Raw genomic sequence first — 340 nt, 5'->3', positions numbered from 1 at the left:
GGCAGGGAGAGGCCCCCAAGCCCCGGCGGCAGAGGCAGAGCGTGCGCGCTTCCCCCGGGTGCGGTGTGCTGCTGCAATGTGACTCGGGCTGTGCGTGTGTGTGTGTGTGTACATGCGTGTGTACATGCGTGTGTGTGTGTGTGTGTGTACATGTGTGGCTGCGGCTGGGATCCCGATCGCCGCGCTCGGCTCCAGGGAGGAATAATCCGGCCCGGACTTTTGTGAATCTTGCTGTCGGCGCGGCAGGGCGTGGGGGTGTGGAGGCTGCTTTCCACCACGGGGGTGCGGCGGGAGTGGTGGCAATAGTGCGAGCTCGGAGCCAGTCCGGGGGGAAGCAGGT

The 340-nt window shown here is 66.2% G+C and overlaps 1 protein-coding gene across 1 annotated transcript in view; it reads left to right on the top strand.

Annotated features, from left to right (window-relative positions):
* EGR3 (early growth response 3) overlaps positions 1–340 on the top strand; it is a 9,181-nt gene that overhangs the window by 5,307 nt on the left and 3,534 nt on the right. The window lies entirely within an intron of this gene.

The sequence above is a fragment of the Alligator sinensis genome, unplaced genomic scaffold (genome assembly GCF_000455745.1).
Source record: "Alligator sinensis unplaced genomic scaffold, ASM45574v1 scaffold722_1, whole genome shotgun sequence".
Lineage (NCBI taxonomy): Eukaryota > Metazoa > Chordata > Crocodylia > Alligatoridae > Alligator > Alligator sinensis.
This window is presented reverse-complemented; position numbering and strand designations above follow the sequence as displayed.